At 35.0% G+C, this 15,433-nt stretch overlaps 2 pseudogenes; both read right to left on the bottom strand.

Annotated features, from left to right (window-relative positions):
* Window positions 1-1,867: 1,867 nt before the first annotated feature.
* On the bottom strand, window positions 1,868-6,141 carry LOC120280489 (annotated as a pseudogene).
* Window positions 6,142-12,620: 6,479 nt separating this feature from the next.
* LOC120280488 lies at window positions 12,621-15,301 on the bottom strand (annotated as a pseudogene).
* Window positions 15,302-15,433: the final 132 nt, after the last annotated feature.

Raw genomic sequence — 15,433 nt, 5'->3', positions numbered from 1 at the left:
TATTGAACTTGATGAATTATTGTAATCATTGAGTTTATATATTATATTATTTTCTTTAATATCATCTTTAGCAAGTGCTAAGAAAGTCTGCGCCTTATTTGGGTTATTTCCATATTTATAATGTCTATGTATGATATATTTTTTATTATTGAAGAAAGAATAGTAAGTTATATGTGGGGTGGCAGGCAAGCAAGAAAGCTTTGACGGGTGATGTTTACAAAATGGCAAAGGTTTTAAATTAATTGATTTAATTAAAAAAAAATTTTCCGGTTTTGTTTGGGTTTAGAAGTAACAGTACTATATTATTGATATCCGATTTTGTAAATAGGATATCTATTGAAAAATCTAGTTTAAACTTCCTTCCACGTAAGATGAGAGTACATATCTAATGAAAAATTAAATAACTAATATGTCTATACATGCCTTAAGTGTTTATATCTCATTGAGGAAGCAAGTTCAAATCATTCTTCATGTAAGATGAAGGCACAAATGTGATGAGAATGTAATTTTATATTTATACACAGCCTTAAGATATTTGAGCCCCTTGAAAAAATTAGTTTTACCATCTTTTCATGCATGGTGAAAAACACAAATATATTAAAAAAATAATTTTGTGCTTATATATGTACACGTAATTTTATATTTATACACAGCCTTAAGATATTTAAGCCCTGTGAAAAAATTAGTTTTAACATCTTTTCATACATGGTGAAAAACACAAATATATTAAAAAAAATAATTTTGTGCTTATATATGTACGCTACTTACGTGTTAAGTCTATTTTTTTTAAAAAAAAAATTGGAATGTCATAATAATAAGTATCATATAACAAAATAATTACTATTTCAAATGACACATCATTTTTGTGTTTTGTAAGTAATGATAAAAATAAGCAAAAAAAAAAATATAAATAAGTCATTATATATATAACTATTTTATTATTTATAAATTGATTTACATCTATATTCTAATAAAACTCAATAAATAATCAAGAATTACATTTGAAATATTATTATTCATAAATTAATATCAATTGAAGAATAATTTTTTTTCTTTTGATGCACAGGGAGTACAGGAGAGGGGTTATTTGGCAAAAGCAGTATTATATAAGAGTTTCTATTAAATGTCAACATTATAATAATGACAAAACAAGGGAGAGATCATATGAAAATTCCAAATTTTATATATCAACAAAATTGCAGGGCATTAATTAAATAGATTTATGCAGTAGTAATTACAAATAAATCTTAGTAATAAATACATCCAACTCTAGTCATCTTTCCTAATTCTCTCGTTTCCTTTTGAAACACTTTGAAACGATATTCTCAAGGGTTTATGGAGATTTCTGAGGTTTTAACCTCTTCTCATTTTTTAATAATAATAGTGACATGTCACGCTTTTTACGATATAAACAAGACTCAACAAGATTTTGAACCCGACGTACATTATGTTAATCCCCGCTAATAAGATATAAACAAAGACATAAAAACAGTACTATCGAGAGAGGAATTTGAACCCATAACCTCACTCTTACACTTTGGTGTCGTACCATTGGGTTATCCTTCATTTTTTTTTAATCATACTCATGACCTCCCCCTTACACTTTCGTATCATACCCATGACTTCATCCTTAATTTTTTTTCCTATCTTTTCTCTTCTCTTTTTTTTTACTCATCCTTTATTTTTTATTTTTTATTTTCTATTTCAGCAACATCTGCATCGGCTCTTGAAACAGTAACTGGAGATTTTTCTTTTAACACCATCAAATGAAGCATCGGACTATTTCCCTTCCCTCAGTAAAATATTCCTTCAACTATTACTGTAATTTGTGATTATTGTGTGCTTTCAGAACCTTGACTGCTTCACCCTATGATTCAAGAATTGCCCTTGATCTTACATAGCCATTATCCTCAACTGCCTTCTGCCCATTACCCGCATTTTTACAATCAAATATTAAAGCTAAAGGCTCATTAATTGTCAATCAGACCCTCATGGCCTTCTCAGTATTACAAAGAGATGGAATTCCCCTAGCAGCAGAGCGTTTTGGGAGAACCTTCTCTACTTTCTTTTTCAGGGCATATACATCCATAGAATTTTGATCATCTGGACCACAATAAGGATTAATTGTGAGATTTTTTTTTCCCTTTACTGGAGAAGAGACAGAGGTCAACTTGGGCAAAATTTTATACTTGGCATACATGTACCACTATTAATTGGTGCCTTCTTCCTTTTTTTGGAGTTCTTCAAAACCTTTGCATATCTCCTCCACAGCACTAGCAAAATATTTGACAGTCTTACACTGACATCGAGCTATTAGTACTTACTCTTGGATTCATTGGCAAACACCTGAGCATCATCTGGTGCAACAAAACCAATTTCCGAAGTCCCAAAGAATTGAACAAGATATTGATTTGGATCAGGTGACCTCTTCCAATCTTCTTATCTTAAAGGCAATCGGCGAGGGCCCCGTGTAGGCATGGATCATCTCCGCCATCGCCGCACAGAACGCCATGCCTCTTCTTCTTCTTCGCTTGAGTTGGTGAGAGAGAGAGAGCACGAAAGAGAAAAGAAATTCATGCTCAGCCATGTGCGTGCATGTGTTTCTCTTTAAATGCATGTGGCATGAACGTGCATGAGTTCTTTTTATTTTTTATTTTTTATTTTTTATTTTTTTTAAAAAAAAGAATGCATGCAAGGATGAACGTGCATGAGTTCCTATTTTTTTTTCTTTAAATAATAATAATAATAATAATGCATGCATGAATTGATAGAATAAGGACAAAAAAGACATGCACAACATATGCACATAGACAACAATTTATAAATATGGAGACATGTAATGGCATAGCTCATGGCATCTATCATAATCTATGCAATGCATGGTGTAATTAGATTCCAATTTCTTCCCTCACCCAATGAGTAATCTGTAATTTGTCCCCTTCCCCTTTTTTTTCTTCTCCGCTCCTCTTCCTCCTCCTTCTTCAATTCTCTTGTTTTTCTTTTTTTCGTATAAGCTCCCTCTGTCTATTCTTCCTCTCTCTTCTCCCTTCTCACTTTTCTTCCAAACCCTCCATATGAATACTCTGTATTTTTCTTCCCTCTTTTTGTCTTCTCCCTCCCACCAAATCTTCTAACTCCCCGTATGTTGGGAGATTTCTTCTTTTCCAAAAATTCAATAATTCTTATTTTTATTTATAACTCCCCGTATTTTTTCCTCTCTTTTTTTCCTTTTTTTAATATAGTTTATTATTATTATTATTATTATTATTATTATTATTATTTTAATAATAAATTTTTAATGGAATTAGGAATTAAAAATTCCATATAAACAACACCATTAACTTTTCATAATATAATTTATTTTCCAAATACAACTTAAAAAAGAGTCAAAACAATGTAACGATTATGACTTAAACAAAAAGTACTCCAAAAATACCAATCACATAACAATAGATGATAATCTACATATCTGGAGTTTCGGCTACTCATCGCCAGATTGTCTTGCTAGTCTACCATCCGATTTCAAATATATTAACTGATAAAAAATTCTATAAATAAAGTAACCTATATAATTTTTAAAAGTATGTCAGAATTTGTACTGTGAGAGCATCGTCACCGAATCTCAGACTCACCTATGCAGAAATGGAATTTAATCCCGGTCTACTCAAAAATAAAACGCCCCTATGTAAAAATTTAGTGCCAATCTGACCCTCTAGTTGTTGGCAGTTGTATTCATTGTCAATCAATAATTATATACCTTTTATTATATAAGTATATAATTATTATTTTTTATTAATTTATTTATATGGTATATAAGGATAAGGGAAAAAGGAAACTTACGTGACAGTGGTAAACGTAACCCGGTTCAGCGGTGGCATCGAACGGGTACGTTGTATTCCCCGGTCCAAGTAACTCGAACCGAACCAACATCGTGGTCATGAACCCTGGCTTAACCTTTGAACACGTTCTTCCAACCCTCTCATACTTTGCCACCTTATCCTTTTTCCAACCGCATGATCATCCACGTGGCACTTGATCGCATCGTTCAACCTCGTCATGCAATCCTTAAACTTCTCCAGCTCCAAAATCTCGCGTTGCTCCAGCGCTGCTAAGTGGGCCAGGTGTATGTGCAGCGGGTGATTGTCACCCGTTAGATTGATCACGTACCAGATCTCAGACGTCCCTGACTTCGGCGTCTCCGTCACCGGCTCTTCGAATGCCTTCCCGTTGAGATAGAGATGAGTCGGTTGGTCACTCGGGCTCGTGTACTCGTACATCGTGATGTATCGCGTTTTCACAGCGCTTTGCAGCGAGGGTTTAGGGAAAACAAAGAGTTGCCTCGGGATCCGTGACTCATCAGGAGATCTCTGCCGTTCGATCACGAACTTCATCACCTTGCTGTTGGTCGCGTCGACGGTCTCGCCGGAGGGGAACGGGTACGGCGCGTCGTTGAGTAGGATCGCTGAGTCAGTCGGCGAGTCGGAGAAGTCAACGATGACATCGGCGATCTCGGATGGGGCGAGGAGGAAGCCAGTGGTCTTAACGGGTTTGGGGAGGTAGGTGGAGTCGGATCCGATATGGAAGAAGGGGAGAGCGTTGGAGAAGAAGAAGCGGAAGAAGCGAGCGTTGCTGGCGTTGAGGATTCGAGGCGGTAGCGCCGGCGCTGGACGATGGAGGCGAGGCCAGACCTTGCCGTTGACGATGATGGCGTCGCCGAAGTACTCGGGTTGCCATTGAGGGTGGATCGAAGGGTTGTTGCCGGTGGAGTTCAAGTAGATGGAACCGTCGACGCGGAATTTGCGATCGAAGACCATGAGGTTGAGATCGAAGGGGAAGGAAGGGAGGAAAGGGGTGATCTCGAGGTAGGGATCACGGAGGATGTAGGCGCCGAGGAGGCCGGTGAGGAGGTTGACGCGGGTGAGGCCCATGGCGTGGTCGTGGTACCAGAGATTGCCGGGGATTGGACATTGGGGTACGAGGAGGTCGGAGAAGACCAGGTTGGGCCGGTGGAGCGGAAGCCTGAGGTGAACCAGGAGTTGGCGTTGCCGTCGGAGAAAGGAGGGTGGACGCCGCCGTGGAGATGGACGACGGTGGGGACGCCGCCGGAGGAGGGCATGGCGTTGGTGATGGTGGGATCCCATGGGAGGATGTGGTGAGAAGGGAGGTAGTTTTCCCAGGTGACGTCAGTGTGGACCCCACGGAGAGCTTCTATAGTGGGGCCCGGTACGGTTGCTGATTCGTTTGAGAGACCGTACGCGAAGACACGTGTCGCTGGGATATCTCTGTGGAATTTCTGATAAATATAAAAAGTATTTGAATTTCTTTCTTTTACTAACTTTTTAAAAGGATAGAATAATAATAATAATTATGATTTTTTAGAATTATTGATAAATTCAAACTATTTTTTATTACACCGACAAGAATTTTGGTCCCATTTTCTATTTTTTCCTAAATATAGACAAATTGTGATAGAATCAGAAACTTCTCAATTTTTAAGAATGATATGAAATATCTACTACTGATCATTATTGAAATAATATTATTTGATAGTATGATAATTTATCAAAAAAAAAATTAATATTTTAGTATAAAATTAATATATTGGTTTTTAAAATAATTACACAATGCAATCATATTAATGTGTCTTCGTTAACACTATTATAATTCCACCCTAATATCATATTGCATGTTAAAATTATAAAACTTGAATAAACTTAATTGATGTAACACCATAATTATTTTATATAATTTTTTTTAATAAAAATATGACTAACTCCTCCATTTAAAAAAAAAAAAAATAATAGAGACATGTTTTAAATTAAGCCATGTGAGTTTTAGAATTTGATTATAAGTTTATCTGAAAATAAACACCCCTACATAAGAAATTCAATAAAAACTAAGAGAAAGCACAATGGAAGCACTAAAAAAGACTACCCAAAACTTGTCGAACATGCCAATGGCGAGGTGACCGGGGAGAATGGCACCGTTTTTGACTCTAAATCCCTGCACTTTGGGCATGACCGGGAGGTCGTCGACGAACTTCTCGAGCAGGGAAGCATCTAAGAGTTCGCTATCAATAGCCCAAGAGCTTCTCATTGCCATTAATATGGACATCAAGAAGATAATTAGAAGCTTCTCCATGGCTCTGAGTTTTAGCCAAAGTAGAGGAGAAGGAGAGAGGGAGAATGGAAGGGATGTAGAGAAGTGGAAGCCCTCAAGGGGTTTATATAGGCGTTCCGTGTTGTTGAGAAAGCTTTAATGGGAAATCATCCGACTTTCCAAACCCTACTAAAAAATAGTGTAACTTAATTATATACCTAACATGCAATCCCCCTCCGCCGAACTAAATTTGACATTTAAGTATGTATTCGTTTTAATAATTTTAAATTATTATTAAATTATTTTTATTATTTTGACACGTTAGAATAGTTTAAATTTTGATTGATAGCCGGAAATAAGAGAGCTTTTTCTAAGATTTTTATAATCATAAAATATCTTTTAAATTAAAATTTTACTTCTATAGAACCGAGACATATATGTAAGAATATTTTCTTGTTAAAAAAACAATAAAAATGACCTTGGTTAAATTGAGATTATTGAGATAAATGGTAAATACTATATAAAAAAAATTTAAATAAATTTATCCAAAACACATTAGGAATGATACTTATTATTGACAAATTAAGAGAAAACTATTTAAAACAATATGAACATGTCTTGAAATTACTCGTAGATGCTACATAAAAGAAGGTAAAAAATTTTTGGGGATAGGATCTTTATTGTAATAAACAAAAACATCTAGAAGAAACTTTACTTAATTTATCTTGTTCTTTAATTTTTAGTTAAAACAAATTGAATGGAAAAAATTTATATGGTTGATTTTAAATAATTAAGACTAACAACTTATTTAGCCGTATACAATGGAAATGGTTTTTGAATTTTTTAATAAATAATTAAAAGTAACGACTTGTCTAGTCATATACAAATAAAGGAAATGATTTTTGATTTCTTTAATAGTTATTAAAGAAATATATTTATTTTGCATAGGTACAAATGAACGTGATGAATTATTGTAATCATTGACTTTATATAGTATATTATTTTCTTCAATATCAAGTCTGCGCCTTATTTGATATGAGATTTTGTAAGTAGAGTATTCAATTTCTATTGAAAAGTTTAGTTTAAACTTCCTTCTACGTAGAATGATGATCATATGGTCGAGGGACCATCTTTGGTCCCATCGATCATCGAGTTCTGCGTAGCGTGTTCGCGATCGAGTGTGGGCCTCCCGAGTTTGATCCCTATCTCGCGCAAGATGAGAGCACGGTTTAGTGATGAGCGCTGCTCCCCTATATGTTCGTCCCTGGATTCCGGCGCTTGTCGTTTTTCTCAAAAAAAAAAGATAAATAATAATACATGTATAATAAGAAATTAAGTAACTAATGTGTCTATGCATGTCCAAAGTGTTTGTATCTCATTGAAGAAGCAAGTTCAAATCACCTTTATGTAGAATAAAGGCACAGATGTGATTAGAATGTAATTTTATATTTGTACCGTTTTAAGGCATTTGAGTCCCCGTAAAATAATTGGTTTTAACTTTTTTTTTTTTTTCATATATGGTGAAAAACACAAATATATTAAAGACATAATTTTGTGCTTATATATGCATGCTACTGACGTGTTAATTCTATTTTAAAAAAATTTTAGAATGTCATAATAATAAGAAGTATCTTGTAACAAAATAATTTTGCCCATCACTTTTCGTGTTTTTGATTAATGATAAAAATAAGCAAAAAGATATAAATAAGTAATTATATATATAACTATTTTATTATTTATAAATTGATTTACATCTATATTCTAATAAAACTCAATAAATAATCGAGAATTACATTTGAAATATTATTATTCATAAATTAATATCAATTGAAGAATAATTTTTTCTATTGATGCACAGGGCGTACAGGAGAGGGGTTAACATTATAATAATGGCAAAACAAGGGGAGAGATCATATGAAAATTCCAAAATTTATATATCAACAAAATTGCAGGGCATTAAATAAATTTAAAGAGCAGTAATTACAAATAATTCTTAGTAATAAATACATCCGACTCTAGCCATCTAAGTGTGGTTGCCTAATTCTTTCATTCCCTTAAAGATGTTTATGGAGATTTCTAAGTTTTTTTGTTTTATTCATACTATAATCTGAATCATATAGATTATGCGAAATGAACATATTCTTAAATCCACAAAAATATTGTTTTGAATGATCTTAACTAAACTAACATACATTTATCATGTAAGTGCATGTAACCTATATCAAATAAGAATTAAATCAAAAAATTCAATCAATATGGAGAAGAGAAATTTAGAATTCTTGTGATCCCATGGGAGTAACCCAAGTGATGCTAATGCATTTATCCGGGGACCTAACTAGGGCTGTAAATGAGCCGAGCCGAGCAGAGCTTTGCCTTGTTCAAGCTTTGCTCGTTACTATTTAATCAAATTCGAGCTCGAGCTGAGCTTTCTTCGAGCTTCATTTTTCATGTTTAAACTTGGCTCGTTACTATTTTAACCGAGCTCGAGCTCTAATCGAGCTTATTTCGAACTTCATGCTCGAGCTCAACTTGTTAAAAAAAATTCGAAGCTTAGACTTGGCTCGTAAGCTTGATTAAGGCTTGACTATTTTTTTATACTCTATTTTTCTATTTAATAAATTATCATTTAAACCTTATTTAATGAATCATTATCAAGTGTGACTCAACTCGATTTAAGTTTGAGGATCATTTTAATAAAAGAATAATTTTAGCTTGTTTATGGAATCATTAAGGTTTGAGTTCAAGCTTGTTAAAATATTCATTAAATAAGTTAACAAATAATTACAATAATAACAAAATAAACATTGTGATGTAACTATCTATAAATATTTTTCTTTTGTAATATTATTAACGATCCGGTAAATAAGCTTGTTCATGACACTATAAATGATTATATTAATGATTGTTAATTACAAATAAAATTGTAAATGATACTATAAACGAGCTTTTAATTATACAATAAATGAGTTGTTCACAAGATTTAATGAGGCGAACTTGGTGTTGTTCAAGTTTGGGCATTGTTTATCTTCTAAAGTCTCATTTAACTCAATGAATCAAAGTGACTCGAGCTTTTTAACGAGCTTAGCTTTTGAATAGTAGTTTAGAGCCCTATATGTGTGACTCAAATTGACAACAATGACATAGTCACATATACACCTTAATATACATATATATACATACATACATACATACATACATACATACATATATAAACGAGCTCACAACCGAGCTTACAAACGAGCTTGTTCTTGAGCTATGTTCACGAGCTAAAACTAGCCGAGCTTTCAGCTGCTCAAGCTTGGCTCGTTTAATAATCGAGCTTGAAAATGATGTTCAAGCTTGGCTCGTTTACTGATATGAAATGAATCTGAACGAGCCCCTCATCGAAGTCGAACACCCGAGCCGCTCACGACCAGCTCGGCTCAAATACACCCCTAGACCTAACTGATTTGTCATCATTTCTACTGAAACTACTTAAAAGAAGATTATATATATCTTATCTTCTCCCAAGTAGAAACTTTCGCTTTTCATCCATTTTCAATGAATTTATTATTATAATTTTTTCTTTATTATTTCTCTCTACTCTTCCCTTTTACTTCAATTCTTATTAAACAAATAAATAGATAAGGACATTCTACTGCTGATTTTAGTTTGAGGCTTTTGGATGGTGTTAATCCAAGCTCTAAATTTTTTTTCTTTTATGTTGTCCACTCATACGCATGCACTCAGCACATTCTACTGCTGATTTTAGTTTGAGGCTTTTGGATGGTGTTAATCCAAGCTCTAAATTTTTTTTCTTATATGTTGTCCACTCATACGCATGCACTCAGCAGACCTGCAAACCTTAAATTACACCTGTACGTGCACTCAACACAGTTTTTTGAAAAAGTGGATTGCACTCAACACAGTTGCACACAAGCATTTATTAAAGATAATTGAAGCATTAATTAATTACAAATAATTCTTGGTAACAAATATTGATGATATACGTATAAATTTATCACTTGTTCATGTTAAGGTAATTAATTTAGATCATTCCTAATTAGCTAAAAACTAGAAGCCTAATCAATTCTTTTCATAACAAAAACACACAATTAATCCATAAATCAAGACTAATAATAGCAATATAAGTTATTCTCAATATAAAATCAATTAATTTTAAATCAAAGCTGGAAGTACTTTCCTAACAACTAACAACAACGTGCAAGATTTGATATTGAGATTATAATCACTAATTATATAAGTTTTGGTGGTTAATTAAAATCTAAAAAAAGACTAATTGTAAAAGGATTTGATAATCATAGCATTTTTCATTGAATCCTAATCCATTATTAATTTGCCCGAATTCACTTCCTATATATATATATATATATATATATATATATATGGCTCCTCTAGAATGCTGTCATTTCTAGAGGTGCTGGTTGTTCTAGATTTCACATGGTATTATGTATGAACTCTTTTCAGGATTTTTGTATAATATCGCTTTTGCTAATTTTGTATAATGAAAACTTAATTACATACTATCTGGTTTAAAAATTTGAAAAAAAAATTTAAAAAAAAAAGAAAAAAAGAAAGGAGGAAAAAAAAAGAGAAGTAAAGGAAAGGAATTTTTGTTTGAATAGTATTTAATTAACGTTTTTTTTATAAATGAAAAAAATATAATAATATGATTTATTAATTATAACTTTTTACTTAATAAAAATGTTACTTTATTATAACTTTTTATTCAATTATAACTTTTTATTTAATGAAAATAGAGGAATCTTTGCTTTGTTTTCTTTGTTGGTTGTATTCTTGGTGTGCTCTTTTTTTTTTCAATAAAGTAATAATTTATCTATTTTTTCAAAAAAATAAAAATAAAAATATTACTCTATTTTTTTATTTTTTTTAATGAATGCATGAAAAGAAAAATCTAGCGATACGATAATATTTATTGGTACAATCTAGATCACACGAACACTTTACTTCAAAGTTAGTTTATAAAGTAAAATTCAATTAACGGGGGCTGCACTTGCTTTGGCTAGTATTCCACAATCATTTGCCAACTAATGCTCTGTGTTATAAGCGAACTGCTAATAAATTAGCAGTTAAGGGACAATTATGTGGACTCTACATGGACATACCACAATCATTTGTTACTGCTTTGTAGTGGTTCCGTAGAGTGCATATTACATATTACATGCTCAATGCTTTTAAAGGACTATTCTTTCACAAAATGGACTTCGAGAGAGTTTGATTAGTTCTAACAAATGGTTAGAGTTTTTTGAACTGCTCCTATCACACTAGTTGGTTGTGAAACATATAAGGTAAGAGATTTGTTTCAAAATTGGGAGGTGACCAGTGGGTGTCTTAATTTATGTTGATTACTTGAAGGCTTTAGACAAACAGGTGCAATGTAGTTCTTGAATAAGTTGATGCTTGTGTTGATGTGCAACAAATGAATAATTATGGGCAAGTGGCTTGATAATTGCAAAGTTAGTTTTTTGCGAGATGAGCGGCTAGGCCGTTAAAAAAGATAAACATGCACAAATCTGAGACGAAGCGGGTGGGGAGCGGGGCCCAGCACACATGGGCGTCGGGACCTCTCACAATACAACTACTACTCATACTCTTAAAAAATGTCTTTCTATCCACGATTGGAACTCTCATCACCAGAAAGGATTTTTTTTTGACAAAAGAAACAGACAACCCAAAGATCCTGCTAAACCTTCAGAGACGTGCACAAGTCTCGGTGGAGCAAGTGGGGACAGGGCCAGGGCACGCATGGGCGTTAAGACCACTCGCACACAACCACCGCTCACATCTCCCATATATATGCCTCCCGGTAGAATCGAACTCTCACTATTTGGTGAAAAGTTTCTATCGGTGATCATACCAATGAAATCATTTTGGTTATTGGCCACTTGTAAAGGATTTTAATAGGGATCAGGTTACTAATAAACCACTTGGTCATTGGTTGCAAAGGCCTTTCTTGAAAATACAGGATCTAAGAAGGAATTATTCATTACTCAATGGTGGCCATAAATGGAGGGGTTCGTCAAGCTTAACACTAATGGCGCTACAAAGGGTTATCTAGGAAGTGTTGGTGTGGGTGGCCTAATAAGTCCATCTTTTGGAGGTTGGTTGGTTGGGTTTAGGGCTAATTTGGGGTGTGTGTACTCTAATAGAGTGGCTAAAGTACAAGTTTTTTCAAGGTTGTCATCTCCTTCACAGCCTACTGCCCATAAAATGGATGGAGTTTTTCCGTCTTAGCATCAGGGAAGAATGCATCTAGAAAACATGCGCTAAAATATGTTTGTATAATTGTATACAGTAAAAAAAATATAAAAAATTAAAAAATAAATCACATCAAATTAAAAAAAAAACCACGAATATAGATATATAAAACATTATTATTTTTTTTCTAGATATATGTAAAGGATGTCAAACAACGGAACCATTGTGGCTTAAAATGCTTAAATATGTTTTCACTTTGAACACACTCACACACATCATTAACCCAAAATATCAATCACAGTACAATAGATGCTGATGATGATGATCTCTATGGTTGGAGTTTCAGTGGCCTCATCATGGCATTGTCTTCATGGTTCAATATCTGCATTTTCAAATACATTAATTAATTAATTAATTAATTAATTAATTAAAAAAAAATCCACAAACATGATCGTTGATAATATCGATGTATAAGTAACTATAACCTACCTTTAAATTTAATTGTATTCATAATCAATCAAGCATTTATAATCAATAATTTAAAATTTTAATTTTCACTTTAATTTCTTTCAACTCGACCAGTCAACCCAAATTTTTGTGATGGAGTTAAGCTAACAAAAGTGGATTTTCACCTTCCCAATTAAATATATAATTAATTATAATGTACCGATAATAATATAGTAAATGAAACATAAGCATTTACATGCCATGTAATCTAAAACTCAGATTTTCTAACTCTTTTACTATTATATAGGTATATAATTATTATTTTTATTAAATTATTTATATGGTATTTAAGGTAAGAGAAAAAAGAAACTCACGTGACAGTGGTAAACATAACCCGGTTCAGTGGTGGCATCGAACGGGTACGTTGTATTCCCCGGTCCAAGTAACTCGAACCGAACCAACATCGTGGTCATGAACCCTGGCTTAACCTTGAACACGTTCTTCCAACCCCTCTCATTCTTCGCCACCTTAGTCTTTTTCCCAACCGCATGATCATCCACGTGGCACTTGATCGCATCGTTCAACCTCGTCATGCAATCCTTGAACTTCTCCAGCTTATGGATCTTGCGTTGCTCCAGCGCTGCTAAGTGGGCCAGGTGTATGTGCAGCGGGTGATTGTCATCCGTTAGATTGATCACGTGCCAGATCTCGGACGTCCCTGACTTCGGCGTCTCCGTCACCGGCTCTTCGAATGCCTTCCCGTTGAGATAGAGATGAGTGGGTCCATCGCTCAGGCTCGTGTACTCGTACATCGTGATATAGCGCGTTTTCACAGCGCTTTGGGGAAAACAAAGAGTTGCCTCCGGATCCGTGACCCATCAGGAGATCTCTGCCGTTCGATCACGAACTTCATCACCTTTCTGTTGGTCGCGTCGACGGTCTCGCCGGAGGGGAACGGGTACGGCGCGTCGTTGAGTAGGATCGCTGAGTCAGTCGGCGAGTTGGAGAAGTCAACGATGACATCGGCGATCTCGGATGGGGCGAGGAGGAAGCCAGTGGTCTTAACGGGTTTGGAGAGGTAAGTGGAGTCGGATCCGATATGGAAGAAGGGGAGAGCGTTGGAGAAGAAGAAGCGGAAGAAGCGAGCGTTGCTGGCATTGAGGATTCGGAAGCGGTAGCGGCGGCGCTGGACGTGGAGACGAGGCCAGACCTTGCCGTTGACGATGATGGTGTCGCCAAAGTACTCGGGTTGCCATTGAGGGTGGATCGAAGGGTTGTTTCCGGTGGAGTTCAAGTAGATGGAACCGTCGACGCGGAATTTGCGATCGAAGACCATGAGGTTGAGATCGAAGGGGAAGGAAGGGAGGGAAAGGGGTGATTCGAGGGAGGGATCACGGAGGATGTAGGCGCCGAGGAGGCCGGTGAGGAGGTTGACGCGGGTGAGGCCCATGGCGTGGTCGTGGTACCAGAGATTGCCGGGGGATTGGACATTGGGGTACGAGGAGGTCGGAGAAGACCAGGTTGGGCCGGTGGAGCGGAAGCCGGAGGTGAACCAGGAGTTGGCGTTGCCGTCGGAGAAAGGAGGGTGGACGCCGCCGTGGAGATGGACGACGGTGGGGACGCCGGTGCCGGAGGAGGGCATGGCGTTGGGGATGGTGGGATCCCATGAGAGGATATGGTGGGAAGGGAGGTGGTTTTCCCAGGTGACGTCAGTGTGGACCCCACGGAGAGCTTTTATAGTGGGGCCCGGTACGGTCGCTGATTCCTTTGAGAGACCGTACGCGAAGACACGTGTCGCTGGGATATCCCTGTGGAATTTCTGGTAATAAAAAATAAAATAAAATAAAATATCAACTACTTTTTATTCTAAGGTGGCGGCGTTATGTTTTGCGTGTTCTTGGTTTTAATTTATAAATTATTTCTTTTATTAATATTTTATATATTATTAGTGAAAATAATTAGTTATTAGTGCAATCATGTTATTGTATCAAACATATCATTGTTCAAAATTATAATGCTACACTGTGAAACAATTCCCATGTATTTTTTTTTTTTAATAAATAAGTGAGAAGAGCTCCATTTAAAAAACAAAAATCAAGTGATATTTATAGTGTTAATATTTTAATACATTTGTGTTAATTTTGAACACAAATTTTGAATTCAAACTCTTAAACAAAAATGACCAATTTATTATAAATAAATAAATTTTATAAGTTAAAAATCTAATTATATTATATATATTTATAAATGATTTTTTTTTATAATCACTGTCGATTTTAATTTAAAAATATTCTTTGTCATAATGAAATTATACTTATAAATACAGATTGACCCAGAGCTTGTCGAACATGCCGATAGTGAGATGACCGGGGACAAGGGAGCCGTCTTTAACACTGAATCCGTGCACTTTGGGCATGATCGGGAGGTCGTCGACGAACATCTTGAGCCGGGATGCATTCAAGAGCTTGTTATCATCGGCCCAAGAGCATCTCATTGCCATTAACAAGTACATCAAGAAGATAAAAAGCTTGTCCATGGCTCCAAGTTATAAACTAAATGAAAGAGTTAGAGTTGGAGAATGGAAGGGGTGTAGAGAAGTGGAAACCCTTAAGACGTTTAAATAGGCCTCCGTGTTGTTGAGAAATCGTTAACAGTAAATCATTAATAT

The sequence above is a fragment of the Dioscorea cayenensis genome, chromosome 17, assembly GCF_009730915.1.
Source record: "Dioscorea cayenensis subsp. rotundata cultivar TDr96_F1 chromosome 17, TDr96_F1_v2_PseudoChromosome.rev07_lg8_w22 25.fasta, whole genome shotgun sequence".
NCBI lineage: Eukaryota > Viridiplantae > Streptophyta > Magnoliopsida > Dioscoreales > Dioscoreaceae > Dioscorea > Dioscorea cayenensis.
Note: the sequence above shows the minus strand (reverse complement) of the source record. Positions and strands in the feature narration are given on the sequence as shown.